Consider the following 15,579-nt stretch of genomic DNA (forward strand, 5'->3'; position numbering starts at 1 on the left):
AACCAAGAAGAAAAGTATCACCACTGTCTGCACCCTGCCCTTTTCAGCAAGACAAAAACGGCCAGAGCAAAGTACTTGCTTGCCCCTTTATACTTGAACTTTGGTCAATGTACCATCTCTTTTGCTTTTCGACAGTCAGTTCAGAAATGCACTGCAACTTTACTGGCTCCTTCATTGGAATTCTCAACATCTAATTCCTCAAAACACACCATACAATGTGACTCTTTAAAATTCAGAGTTTTAAAGACTATGACCTTCCTTCTTACCTGTATTAATATTTCATGGGGTTAATAAAGCATCTTACTCAGGAGGACAGAGCTTCCTGCTGCAGCTAGGAGAAATTCTCTCTTTGAAGTTTTTTTAGAAATAATATATATATATATATATATATATATATATATATATTGTGGTTTATTCCTGGGTTGTTCAGTTCTTGAATATTTGAGCTGAGCCGATGTATGTCATGCTTTAAGACCATCCGTTTTTTGACAGCTCCTTCCCACTTCCAGAAAATAAACACAAACTCTGCCACCTAAGAGTGATACGCTTTTTCAGCGATGACTTTTATGCTCCTTCTCTCAGTTAACTCCTCAGATCCCTACAGGAGGCACCCCGATACTGTTCAATACAGTGAGTGCTACTGGCACTAGCTACCGATGGGACAGATGCCAACTCACCCATTGCCAAGGCCTGTCAATGCCTGCTCCCTGGTTGGCAGGGAGCACCCTGATCTCATGCTAAGAGCTTTACTGGCTTCTCTCCCCACAATAATTCATCCTGTTATGGAAGAAAACAGCTGCCGTGTGATCATGGCCTGGAATCTTGCCATCGGAAGGCATTGAGTTAAAATCCCTTCTCAGCTACTAGGACTAGGATTCCATTTCCTGACCAATATTGGTGAATGAATTGCTGAATAATCTTCAGAGGATAGAGGGCAAGTTATAAATTTTTAGCACTCGTGCACCTCTGGGAAATGTTCTCTGTGTGAAAATCTTTATCCAATTCACCGTTACCACAACACTGACATTTTGCAGTAGAGAGATATTTGTGTTTCCATGGCAACTGACAGGCTTCTCACCTACACATATGTTGCATTTTTATCCCCAGGGTTAGGCTCCTTTGTCCTGTGATATTAATATGTGCAAAGTTATAGGCACTCTGTGATCCGTAAGGCCCACTGATACCACTTTCTCATGTGTTTTTACCATGCACAGTGACTTAAGATGAAAAAGTTGTACGTGCTTATACAGGAAGAAGTTACATCAGTGGTGCTGGCTTCTTAAAACCAGGCTATTAAACTGGTAAATATTTGGAGATGGTTGTCTGGGATCCAAAGTTCCACAGATCATGATGAACACATGGGAAGAATATTATGTTTACCTGGATGCCCTGTAGTGCTTCACACGTGAATACCCATTGTGTATGCAGTTAATTCTGCAACACTGAGGACAACAGAAAAAGTTCCCTTCAGTGTCCTTCTGAATGTGTGCGCTGGGATCCCCATATGCCCATCAGATTTGCTGAACTAGTGTATTTATCAACCATCTGTTAACAGTCATTTTTATAACACAAACCTCTCGTGCAAGGACTGTGCATTTGTCTGATTGTGAGATGCTCGTCTATTTGCTTTAAGAAATAAATTGGTATAGGGAAGAATGTTGCACTGGGTATTTTTCTCTAAAAAAAATGCATGTTGCTGTTTACTTTCATAGAAATGGAAAATATGTCAAGAAAATTGATAATTTGATTGCTTTGTCGACTAGATTGAATTCAGAAAGGGGCTGAAGACTTGAACTGAGAAATGCACAACATATATGCAGTGATTTACATTAATCAGAACATCAGACCAAAGAATATTTATTGACTTCATAAATTAAATGGAAAGTTTGAAAACATTAACTCTAGTAGCCCTGTGACAACAGAAGAAGTGATGTGTCTGTGCTGCACTATGCATTTTAAAAAGGTAAAGAACCCCTGACAGTTAAGTCCAGTCGTGAACGACTCTGGGGTTGTGGTGCTCATCTTGCTTTACTGGCCGAGGAAGCTGACATTTGTCTGCAGACAGTTTTTCCAGGTCATGTGGCCAGCATGACTAAGCCGCTTCTGGCGAAACCAGAGCAGTGCACGGAAACGCTGTTTACCTTCCCGCCAGAGCAGTACCTATTTGTCTACTTGCACTTTGACGTGCTTTCGAACTGCTAGGTTGGCAGGAGCTGGGACCGAGCAATGGGAGCTCACTCCATCGCGGGGATTTGAACCGCTAACCTTCCGATCGGCAAGCCCTAGTCTCAGTGGTTTAGACCACAAGGCCACCCATGTCCCTATGCATTTTAGTGAGTTGCAAATGCCATTCTGTGTATCAGAAGAGGAGAAAGCAGCCCAATATTTGCACCCACTATTTGGGGGGGGGGGGCAAAGCCAGCATCAACATCCAGTATGGTTGGGCAAATGAAGGGCATCACAGGGTTTGGAGTTTGGGCACCAGAGCTAGCAAGTTCTGCAATCAACCAGTAGTACTTCTATTTTCTTCTCTTCAAAATTATCTCATGCTCCAGCATAACCATGTGATTAGTCTTGCATGCACCCTCAATTGGTTGGAAACCATGGAAACCATGGAAACAATATGGAAACCATGGCAGACGAATAGGAGGTCATGCAAATGTCTTGTAGTTAAAGCAACCTTTTCATAGTTTTCAGAAATCAAAAGAAACATATTCAACAATGCTATTCTAAGTTCTCATGAGGATCATGCTGGATAATTCCTGTGAAAAGAAAAATAGGAGAGGGAATTGTCAATGTTCACTTATTGCTTCCTACATCTGGAATGAAAATCATTCCAACAAATGTGACCAGCATCCACTGTTGTTGTTACTTTCAGTCTGCAAATGATACATAACTGATTACAGCCCCTCCCCCATTTGCACTGAAATAAATGGGGTGGAAAAACACAATGACAACATAACTTGCATAATTAATTATGTAAATTACATAAGATATCTAATTTTACCACAGTGGACAGAGAGAGGAATAAAGTAGGGTTTTTTTTGCCAAAGGCAAACTGTAGAGGAAAGGAAACAGTGCTGCATGCAACAACAACAGCAGGGCAGAATGGACAATGTTGCCTTCTTCAGTGTTTTGTTGATTAGGGAAGTGTTAGTCCCTCATTTGAGCCCTGAAAATTAATTGAGCTTTCTGAGTGTTCTGGCTGAATGCTTCTTGAGGGATTTTTTTTTTCCTTTTGTTCAAGATAAATACTCAAAAACACAACTACCATTTTCCCACTACTGTTTCCTACCAATATACCCATCTCTCAAGCCTGAGGGAAAGTATTTCCTTAGAGAAGGGAGCGGGAAGAGGGATCTCTTTCTTCAAGGGGCCTGCTACCACCTCTTCCAAGATAAGGCTCCTCCTCCCTTTAGGACTGGCAGGAAGGGTAAGGGAGCTGTAGAAACACTGTGCTAAACCCATGTTGATCCAGGCCCAACCTGAAGAGGCCTAGCCAATTCGATTTTAATGGGGAAAGTTAGTATTTTTTGCTCCCCTTCCCTTTTCCAGGGCTCATTCGCTCACCTAGTAATGACTGCAGAGTTAAACCTGGCAGAGGGAGCCTCGGCAAAGTAAGGAAGTTTGCAGTAATGTGAAGCAAGAAGATGCCAGTGTGCTTCTTACACATTCAAAATGAATATTCCTTGATCATAGCAGTAAACAGGTCATTAGCTGGACTAAGCTTTGGTAAAACTTGAAAGGAAAAGCACCAGGACTCCTCTTTTGTAGACACTGAAGTTGTATCTTCAGGATGCATTTCTGCAGTCTTCAACAACAAATGAATAGGGATCTTGCATCAAAACTGTGGCTTGGAGACCAGTGCAAAGCTGCCATTTTCTGCCACTCAGCAGAAAATGGATAAACCTTTCCTGCAAGCATCAGTTTCTGAACCTTTTTTTTTTAAAAAAAAGGTCAGACTTTGAAATTTATTTTTAAACACATATATATTGTAGTAATGAAGCTGTGCACAAAATTGCTTCTGTAGCTCAAATCCTTGAGCGTTAAAAATGGCACAGTCAAAAGGTTGAGGTCTGGATTAGAAGAAGGAATGACAGATCCACCTTTGCTTTATTGCATTTCCCAGCATCACTCAGCATGCCACTGAAGTACATAACAATATTCTTCCTTAACCAACCAAGGTCTATTTAGTTCAGTATTCTCTTGCCAGCAGCAGCCAGCCAATGTCTCTGTTTCGGACATGAAGGTGATGGCCTTTCCCTGTTTGGTTTGTTTCCATCCTCTGTCATGCACATGTCTACTACATCTGCACATGTGTAACAGGGCTGATGTAAGAAGCAGCGTTGCTTATGGACTGTGGCAAAGATAATAATAATATTTTATTATTTATACCCTGCCCATCTGACTGGGATATGAAGTTCATACAAGGACGAATGAATGTTGGAGAGTAAGAAGGTGGGAAGGCAGGAACGTGGGTAAGTGGGAAATAGCAGCAGAACATTAGAGGCATAGAGATGTTGTCAGACTTCAATTCTGATTAGCCCTAGCCAGGGATTATGGGAGCTGTAGTCCTGAAACACCTAAATGTTTCCCACACCTGATCTAGTCTAGTCCTTGACCTGGAAATTCTTGACTTTATCACAGCTGTGGCTTCTACTACCCCTGTAGCAACCCTAATGGGGCAACAAGAGCCATGAAATCAAGGTGTCAGGGATTAATAAATTTCACATATTGAAATTACCAGTCATCTCCCTCTCAAGGCTTCTAATGCAACTGGTTTTTCCTTTTCCAAGAAGCGTGGAAGTTCAGCTATTTACCGCAGATTCCAAAACAATCTATTTTGCCATCAGAACACTTGTTAAGATCAATTATATTACGCTGGGTGTTTTTTTCTTTTTCTTTTTTGCAATAATGACATTTTGAGCTATTTCTGCCACCCAAACATTTTCAACACAAACCTAGGCATCTCCACAAAGGAGTCAGTTTCACTGTCGGAACCATGGACCCTTTATTGCTAACAAACATTTACATTGTTGGCAAATGAAAATAACACAAAACTTTCTCACTGGGAAGTATTCCACACTAGGTTAGAAATGAATATAATTTACTTTTATATAACACCTCTTACACCCAAATTATCCCCGAGTACATTATAAAAGGATTAGTTAGATCCCGCTAATGCAGAAAGAGTGAAGACAAACAGAATGGCTATTAAATGAAATCTCCCACACAGCTTTGAGGGTTGACTCTTTGGGGCTCGATAGCTGAAAGTTCAATGGAAATCAGTGGTGCTCAGCCCCATTTCAAAAGTGCACAGCACTAAGAAGATTCAGAACCCATGGACGTTATTAAACCTTGTTTATTGAAAGAAAGGATGTTCAATTATAGAGCAATTTAATAGTGTAATTGTAATGCCTCAGAGTGTGGTAATTTTTACAGCTCATCAAAAAAATTAACACAGCTCCATTAAAACACCCCACCCCCCTGCACAGAACTCATTCGACTTTCCATTAATCTTTTATATTTTTCTATGCAGACCTAATAAGGTCTTTATTTTGAAGCACAAAACTTTTTCTGCATGAGGAGAAAATCCTACCATTAAGAAAACAAGCAGGCACACAGTGGGGAAGTTTTGCATTTCCCTGTATGTTGTGATGTTCTTTATGGCTCAAAAGTAAAATAAGTCAAAAGGAATTTTAAAAGGTATTCTGAGATAAAACACAATTACAAATGTGTTCATTGACACGTTAAGAAATGCACATTTGAAGCAAAAATAGTTCCGAAAACTATGTAACTATGTATTTGAATGTTGAACTTTTGAACAGATCAGTTTTGTAAAAAATATAATGAAGAAAGGGACAGAGCAACTTTATAAATGAACGCATGCACAAAAAGTGACAAAGACAGAAAAATACAGACCCTTCAATCTTTATTTATGAATTAGCTCTATCCAAAGAAGCCCTGGTCTATGTACGGCAGAAGATAACCAAACAAATGCTAGGGCTGTACACACACACACACACACACACACACACACACACACACACACTATATCTGCCCCACCAATCTGGGGTCTCCGAATCAGGCTGACCCATACTGGGCCAATCTGTGGACAACTCACCCTGCCCCCAATTCGTTTGGGAGACAAACTAAGATTTAATTCTTCATCATCATCATCATCATCATCATTATTATTATTATTATTAAACATGGCCAGGATGGAGGAAAAATGAGGAAAAGATGCAGGAAAAATGAGAATTTTAGACTTCACCAGCTCCGCCAATCAAGTGCAGTGGGATCAATTCTGGGGGGTTCTTCTTCCCAAACTCCTTCTTTGAAGGGAAGCAGCTTGCAAACGAGCACCATGCACCCCACAGGATCAGTGTGATAAGTATAATTGTTTAATTGTACATTGAAATGGAAAATACGTCTGTATGTTTATTGCTAGAGGTGTAACATTGGAAGCTAAGCAAGAGCAGCAGAGTGCCTAGCAGTTATCAACCTAGACTGTATCTCTGCCAGTTCTCATATGATGTTTAACTTAGATCACATGAGAAAGGTATTTGGTTGCAAATCTCCATTTTGTGTGAGCTGGCGTTTGTTCTCTCTCTGAAAGCAGCTGAAGAGAAAGGATGCTGCTAATGATCCTCTCTAGGAGAACACAGGCTCAGGCTGGAATGCAGGCTGTGTGTAGGTAGAGAGAGAGCACGCTTTGTTTTGTTTTGGATGAAGTAATTTCCTGTTTCTAAAATGCTGTGCCTGTGGTTGGACAAGCACATGATATTCAGCTGTTTGGATGTAACATTATTGTTTTGAGCGTCTGTTTTGGAACAAGTTATGTTAGTAAAGCTTTCGAACCATAGTTTTGGACGGGACAATTTTTATTTCAAGAAAAGTCCGTTTTTTTCATGTTATTGTTTCCAAAAGCACAATATTAGTAACTGCAATACAGCCTCCATGCAACAGCTATTTAGTGAAGACATGGTGTTTTGGGGATGGGGCATCAGGCAAGAAGGGAGAGTTAGGTGTCATCTGGCTCCTATCTTCTCCCAGAAAGGTGCCAGCAGTAGGTATCAACTGTTTTGCTGTTTTCTCATCTCATGTCAGCCTCTCCTTCCTGCTCCTTCCCATCCACCCCAACAGCAAAGGGATCCTGTTCCCTTTGGATGCCTAACATGAAAGTAACCTCAGGGGCAAATTCTGACCAGACGCTTTGTGTTAAATATGGGAGCAATGGGAAGGGTGTGTGTCTGTGTGTGATGATGGATTCTGAGATGAAAAAGAAAAGCTCTTGCCTTACATGCTGGCTTGGGAAAATCAGGAGGCCAGTCTGCTCTGTGATCCATCTGGACCTCTTACAAATGCATGCCCTCTTCTGAGGGGGCACATAACAACCCTCTCGAATTCAGATGCAGTCTGCCATTCCACGTAGACTCTCATAACCATGAGCCGATTTATCTACATAACACCCCATTTAAGGCCCCATGTATTGCAGCCTTAAATGGTAAAAGCTCTAAGGCAGACTGATTTTTCTGCCTTAATGGAAGAAGATTACTTTTCTTAACCTTCCTCTCCCCCATCACACCTCCCCACAAGCATTTTATTCTATTATTTAAAACACTGCAGATGAACATTATTCTCAGCAAAAGAGAATTAGCTATTTGGCGAGAATGCTCTATTACTTTTAGCCAGTGGAGCAGACTGAATATATATTTTCGGCCCTGCATGTTTATAACCTACTTCTCACTCATTATTTTCCGGAGGTGACCTTGGTCTAATATCTTCAGCACCTGACATAATAGGAATGAAAGCCTTCTCTGCTAAAGTGTCACTGCTCTGAAACAAATGTGAGGTAACATTAGCATTCCTCCCTCAAAGTACCTGCTAATTTGCTTGCAGTGAGGATAGAAAGCTTTTCATTACATATCACAAACTTCATTTATGTGGGATGAGTCACTAGGCCTTCTGAAAAGCCCAATGAGTACCTAATCTCTAATGCTGCCTTCAGCAATAACATCAATCCTCCCCAGTTCGACTCATCTTTTATCAACTATACAGGGGAGTTTTAAAAGAAAAAGAAATCTATCCTGTTATAAAGCAATGTTGTTCTCTGGTCAAAACAGGATCGATCCATGCTTTTCTTTTTTTAAAGCAATATAAATTCAGAAGAAAAAGCCACAAAAGAATGTCATTTTGATATTAGAATCTGAATCAAACCCAAAGCAACTCTGAATTGTTGACTGCATGCTAAGTTAATAAATTTTGGTGGGAGGAGTCCATGTGTGAGAATCCATTTTGGCTTTCCCTCTTCTAATGTCATTTCCTTTTTCTTGGCACTCTCTTATTGCAAGCTTAGCCAGCATGATGTTCTTTTGACACTGAACTACCATCAGCCCCAGTCAACATAGCCAGTGGTCACGGGTGCTGGGAGTTGTAGTCCAATGACATCTGAAGGGCACCACATTGACTACCCTTGTATTGCTGCATATAGAAAAGCCAGTTCCCTCAGCTCCTAACCATTTGGCTCTGATTGAGTTTCTCTGTAAGGCTGATACTTCTCTTGAGCTGATCACAGCCTATACCATCCCACCCCCTGACACACACCAAAAAACCCCAACCAAAACCTCATAACAATATAATAAAGATGCTGCTGGTGGTGGTGATAGAAACAAGCCAGCTTAATAAATCTCAGTTTAAAGTTGGCTGGCTTCAAGCATGCTATTGTTAAGAATAACCACTGCTTAGCACTTTGTAGGACATTCTTCCACTTTGCTGTTGTTTAGTTGTTTAGTCATGTCCGATTCTTCGTGACCCCATGGACCAAAGCACGCCAGGCACTTCTGTCTTCCACTGCCTCCCGCAGTTTGGTCAAACTCATGCTGGTAGTTTCGAGAACACTATCCAACCATCTCGTCCTCTGTCGTCCCCTTCTCCTTGTGCCCCCATCTTTCCCAACATCAGGATCAGAGTATTTTCTTCTCATGAGGTGGCCAAAGTATTGGAGCCTCAGCTTCAGGATCTGTCCTTCCAGTGAGCACTCAGGGCTGATTTACTTCAGAATGGATAGGTTTGATCTTCTTGCAGTCCATGGGACTCTCAGGAGTCTCCTCCAGCGCCATAATTCAAAAGCATCAATTCTTTGGTGATCAGCCTTCTTTATGGTCCAGCTTTACCCCCTGATAAATGGCTAACACAATTTTACAGCAGTAAAGAGTTTATTGCTGGATTTTCAACAGCCTGCCTTTAGACAAAGGCCCCAGTCAAGAAAGTTAACCATTATTTAGCCCAATTGTAATAATGTGAGACACATTAATGATAACTACATTTCCATTAATATCCATATAATTGAAGTAACTTTGTTGGGATTAGAGGACAAAGTCGTCTTTTTTCTTTTTTTTTTTTCTCTTTTCATTATCATGCATGAAGGATTGCCAAAATAAAACATTTAATCTGTATAACTAGTATTGGACATTTGTTTTCAATGAATGGTGACCTTTCATTAGGAAATCAAATTTGGCAGAACATGCACTTTATGGGTCAGGTACTGCTTGGAAGAGCAGGTGTATGAAATTTGTGTAGGAAATGCATAAATGTTATCTCTCCTGCTTGAATGGCAAGGAAGAACAACCATATGGTGAAATTCCTATGCATCACACTAGCATTTATTTATTTATTTGCAAAGGTCATTGTGATTCCTGATAAAGCCAGGTAATTAGAAAATTACCTGGCAGAAAAAATGTGACCCCTAAGAATATGACTTAGAAATGGAATTTCTGGATAATTTAGCACAGTTGCGATTCCACTGTATCCTGGACTGCTGCTGTTTCCAAATGACTTGATTATTGTTTAGATTCATATATAGATTTATATTTTGGCAGCTTATTAGAAAGCAGGGTTTGCACAGAAAGCCCTCTTACTCCATCACAGTTAGCAATGATGATTCAGATATATATATGTAAAACAAACCACTTGCTAGACTTTGTATCATGTGTTCATTCCCCCCACCCCCCTTATGGTTCTGGACATTCTAAAAAGTACTTTACCTAGTTATAACTGCAGATTTTTAAAGAAGATCTTCATTCTGGTTGCATTAAGCATAATAGATAGATAGATAGATAGATAGATAGATAGATAGATAGATAGATAGATAGATAGATAGATGATAGATAGATGATAGATAGATAGATGATAGATAGATAGATAGATAGATAGATGATAGATAGATAGATAGATAGATAGATAGATAGATAGATAGATAGATAGATGATAGACTAATAATATTATTATTATTTATTATTTATACCCCACCCATCTGGCTGGGCCTCCCCAGCCACTCTGGGAGGCTCCCAACAGAATATTAAAAATACAATAAAACATCAAACATTTAAAAACTTCCTTCAAATGTCTTCTAAAAGTCAGATAGTTGTTTATTTCCTTGACATCTGCTGGGACGGCATTCCACAGGGCGGGTGCCACTACTGAGAAGGTTTAAAGACTGCTAAAAGACTGAAATGTAGGGTGACAGCAATACATCTCATGCAGACCTACTATACTGGCACTCAGCATGCTCTCTGGCCCAAAAATACCAGATGAGAGGAGTCCCTGAATTATTTACCTTGTGGTACATTGGAGCATAAGGGAAAGAATTGCTTTGGTTTTAAGATCTTTGGGAGAGGTCGTTCTGTTTGTCCTGGCTGCCAACATATGAAGCACATTTGATTGGAATTCAAGATAGGACCTTCTCAGTGGCTCCTTACCAGACTCCACATTCTAAATCCCTCCATTGGGAGAACTGTCCATTTGTTCCTCCTATTTGTTCCTGAAGGAGCATCTCCACCCCCATCGTTCTACCCGGACACTGAGGTCCAGCACCGAGGGCCTTCTGGCGGTTCCCTCACTGCGAGAAGCCAAGTTACAGGGAACCAGGCAGAGGGCCTTCTCGGTAGTGGCGCCTTCCCTGTGGAACACCCTCCCACCAGATGTCAAAGAGAACAACAACTACCAGGCTTTTAGAAGACATCTGAAGGCAGCCCTGTTTCGGGAAGTTTTTAATGTTTGATGTATTATAGTATTTTAATATTTTTTTGGAAGCCGCCCAGAGTGGCTGGGGAAGCCCAGCCAGATGGGTGGGGTATAAATAATAAATTATTATTATTATTATTATTATTATTATTATTATTATTATTATTATTATCTTTACTTCCAGTTTCTTAACCTTTTCTGAGCCACAAGAGTATCCCATGACTGCTAAGTTTACTCAGGAGTCCTATGCTGTGCAGAATGGACTTCCTGAGAAGATGGGATTTGCAGGTGGCCCTCACTTGCAGAACAGAGTGGTCAATACAAGGGGTGAGATGTTATTTCAGGTATCCCAGACCCTCCAAGTGTCCCTATTTTACAGGAACAGTCCCAGATTTACAGAAGCTGCCACAGTTTCTGATTTGATCCAGGAATGTCACCCTTTTCCTTAGAATGTCCCTACAGTGGTGCCCCGCAAGACGAATGCCTCGCAAGACGGAAAACTCGCTAGACGAAAGAGTTTTCCGTTTTGGAGGTGCTTCGCAAAACGAATCTCCTATGGGCTTGCTTCGCAAGACGACAATGTCTTGCGAGTTCCTGCTGGCTTTTTTTTCCTCCCCCCCCTTTTTCTAAGCCGCTAAGCAGCTTATCAGCTGATCCAATCAGCAGATAAGCCGCTAAAAGCCTCTAAAAGCCGCTAATAGCGCCAATAGCGCTAATCCGCTAATCCGTCAATGGGCTTGCTTCGCAAGACAAAAAAAACCGCTAGATGAAGAGAATCACAGAACGGATTATTTTCGTCTTGCGAGGCACCACTGTATTTTCATTGGAGAAATGTTGGAGGGTATGGAGTTATGTGACTGTCAAGCCAGGGAGATAAGTAACTATGCAACCTTTAGAAGACATCTGAAAGCAGCCCTGTATAGAAAAGTTTTTTTAAAAAAAAAAATGTTTAATGTTTTATTATTTTTTTTGTATGTTGGAAGTCACCCAGAGTGGCCGGAGCAACCCAGTCTGATGGGTGCAGTATAAATAGTAAAAAACTGTTGTTGTTGAATAGAATGTCCCTATTTTCATTGGATAAATGTTGGAGGGTATGGTATCCTGGTCACAAGCAGTATAGGACTTCATACACCAGAACATCACCTTAAACTTAGCCTGGTAGGTTACGGACAACCTCAGGCACTAATCTTTTCTGTAACCATTGCAGGAGAAGGTGTTTTGGCTCTTCCTAGTAGCCTGCTTGTGCCTTGTGTGAGTGATAGAGTATAGAGGGGGCTAAAGGATGGTATTGCAGTGTTCCTGCTATCACCACATGTTGACCGAGTCACAGTAAACATGGAGTAACGTAAGGAGCAACTGCATAATTGGTAGGTGGGGTTCGAGTTACAGAGACCATAGGTTACCCACTGTTTCTCTTTTCCCATGCTATTCCTTTGTTTTTGATATTGCTGCCAGGAGAGTAAAGGATTCCAGCTGAATACCACCGGTATAAACTCCAGCAGTAAAGCAGCCATCTAGGTCATTGGATTGTCTGACACTATAAGCCATTTTTTCCCAACCACGTGTCCCCACAGAGGTTTTAGACCCAGTGCTGGCTGGGGCTGGTGGGAATGATAATCCAAAACATCTGGAGGGCACCAAGGTTGGGGAAGGCAGCTGTAAACATTTCCCTGATCTAACGTGACCATATTAATGGGAGGTTTTATCTTCCAGGTGGGGGTGCTTACTGGAGAATCTTTAGCAATTTTATACTGCAGATGCAAGGAAGAATCTCTTTTGTGTGCAGGGTGCCAAGCACTTCACGCATAAGTGGCGTCTGTTATACTGGCACCTGCTGCATAATAGCCCTATTGAGCAATGTGCACATTACAAAAGTTTTAACTTTTCTAGTTTCATCAGAAAATGTAGATTATGCCTCCTATTACTTATCACTAAACAGACATTAAGACTTTGAGTGAGAAAATGTGTCTTCATGGGGATTAGCATATAAATGGCCCTTTATTGGCTGTTGTAGTATAAGGCTAGAAAAGACTCACAAATGGAATATTATTCTTCAGTGTCTTGCTGTTAGTTTCCATTTTTAAGGAACTATTTTGATAATTGTTTCTGATTAGAATGGGTTTTGATTTCAGGACCACACAGTAATTTTGTTGCCAGTCAACCACATTAAGATTGTTTTGTTTTTCGATTATCCTCTTTTTCGTCGAGCATCATTATCACTCATCAGCTCTTGTCTATATATCACAGTGTCCATCTTTCTGGGCAAGTCCTATAATTACTCAATAACAGCGGTATTGATTGAACTACTTGCTGGCATGCCAAGTTGTTGAGAACTGTGGAGACTGACTGCCCTTTAATGTACTTCCAAGCAAGAAGTCGCTCAAAGTAGATTTAAAGTTTTCTCGCCTTGTTTGATGCCAAACAACTCTGGAGTTGCTACGCTACGACTTTATTCTTTAAGGAGATTTGAACTCGCAATGCAAGCTGCAAGCCTTGAGCTTTGTAAAGCTTTGGTGGAAGCCTGCCGAGCTCCATGTGAGCGAAGGCATATCAGAGATTGCACAGGCCCTTTAATAATGTATATTCAGTGTATTACCAAGATGTCATATTGTGAGACATCAGAATCCCATGAAGAGGGGTCCCAGAGTAAAACATCACACAGCTCTGGTCAGTGTGCTGGCGAGGCTCTCAGCATCTCATTTGCGAAGCTGTTTTATCTTTTGCCTCCTGTCTCCCTGAAGTTTCTCTTCCTCCGCGATGCTTCCCGTGGCAAGCAAACAACACAAATCTCATTATTGGGGGGGGGGGGATGGAGCTCAATCTATTCAGCAGTCACATGTAGTTGGACATGGAACTCGCTTTTGAAAAGTCTCATTTAAGCGTCTACATGGTTGCCAAGTATTCCTAAGTAAACAAAAAGACACACACACACACACAATGCAGAAATGCTTGCAGAACCTGGCACTGAAAATATTTTTGTTGTTAAGTGGAAAGCAGGGTTTCATCTCCTGGTGCTGTCTGAGAAACTGTTCAAATCCTGTTGACAAACTCCAGAGAGAAGGCGGCTCTAATACCTGTCCTTTGCTATTTATAAAGTGTCCTTGCTTTCTGTATTCATTTCTGATTTGGGTCTCTTTCTCCCTGAATGGGCTATTGAGTGACAGCCACTGGCAGCTGCACAATGCAGGATTTGCGTGCAAAATCAATTGGGGAGGCTGGAACCACACAGTGTGGGACCTACCTGAAAATGATTTCCCCTCCTCCTATACCTGATGGCTGCTCTGTATTGTTTGGACATGATAGATAAGCTGAGTGATTCAGCTGTATGTGTTTGGACAAAGAGCTCTCCAGTAGCCATTTCTCTGAAGATCTCGAAATTTCAGCTTGACTCAGTTTCAAATCCTCGGGCCTCCCAATTAAAAGGTGCTGCTTTCAGAATGAATTCCATGCAGCTTGCTCTAGAAATTAATAGGGCTTGTGGTTGTGGTTGTTTTCTGTTAAGGAATTTCTGGCATTGTAGTCAGAATGACAAAAATAATGTAGGGTTTCAACAGGCAGGAAACGGGGGCTTATGTGCCTGCTGTCAGATATCAGCATTAGAGAGAGGTTGCTTTTATTCCCATGAAAAGCATTTATTTTAAAAATTTATAACCTGCTTTTTCCAATTTAACAAATACAACTTAAAAACAGCTGTGAGTAACCAACCACCTGAATAACAGCAATAAATGCATCGTGCACAGTAAATAATAAGTGCATTGAGCAGTAGCATAAATACAATCTATACATTAATTACTAATAAAAGCTCAGGCTGTACTGCTACTTACAGTAAGATGATGAGTGTGCCAACTGAATATGTTTAACTGTGCGTGGTTTAAAAAAAAATAATTTCTAGCCACCATGGCAAAGAAGCAGTGGTGCAGACATTCTTCTGCGCTACGTCACCAGAACACCCCCCCTCTGAGAAAGGACCCCCTTTCTCAGAGCAAGGCATAGGAATGGGGCAGGTAATTTGGACAGCCCCGTGCAGGTGTAGAAGCCTCACTAGGTGGGTGAGTAGCTGTGGTTGGCAGCAAGGCAGGTTAATGCACTGCCATGGCCTCCCTCACCTGAGACAAATGCCTCGGTTTGCCTCTGACTTTCCCCACATCTTGTGGCAGCAGATTCCACAAAGAAAAAAAATATGTGAAGAACCACTTCCTTTTCTTCCTGAATTTCCTTGTAAGGAAGGTGCCCCCTCGAACCCTGTGAACAGTTTGGTAGCAATCTCTTATAGATTATCCGGCTCTGCTGTGGTAACCAGAATCATACAAGTATTCCCTTTGTGGCCTTCCACATGCAATATTATGCTGGCTATTTTGTTTCTTTCCCTCTTGTATCTGAAGGTTATTTAATCTGGACTGTGCTGTATTGGTCTATGTTGGTTTCTGAACTGTTTTGTTGTTTTTTTTAAATTTTGTATTGAAAAATAAAAAGTGCAAAATTACAACTGCACAGAGTAAGATGGGACACAAAGAAAAGAAGAGGAAACAAAAAACAGTACCCATGTAGAAAACA

This window comes from Podarcis liolepis (assembly GCF_965112155.1).
Source record: "Podarcis liolepis genome assembly, chromosome: 1".
Classification (NCBI taxonomy): domain Eukaryota; kingdom Metazoa; phylum Chordata; class Lepidosauria; order Squamata; family Lacertidae; genus Podarcis; species Podarcis liolepis.